The following is a 205-nucleotide window of genomic DNA, read 5'->3' as shown; positions in this document are numbered from 1 at the left end:
TACAGGGGTAGCTATTATTGAACAAGAAAGAAATATAATTTTTATACCAAGAGAACCACGTATCAATGTAATTGCTTAACAAGAATTCTATATTGACAGTATTTTGAATCGAGGTGATAGACATTGTGTTGAACAAATTCATATGAAACCTGTTGTCTTTTCTAGATTGTGTGATGTTCTCACAAGTTGTGACCCATTACGATCA

Source organism: Populus euphratica, unplaced genomic scaffold (genome assembly GCF_000495115.2).
Source record: "Populus euphratica unplaced genomic scaffold, PopEup_1.0 scaffold1806.1, whole genome shotgun sequence".
Classification (NCBI taxonomy): domain Eukaryota; kingdom Viridiplantae; phylum Streptophyta; class Magnoliopsida; order Malpighiales; family Salicaceae; genus Populus; species Populus euphratica.
This window is presented reverse-complemented; position numbering follows the sequence as displayed.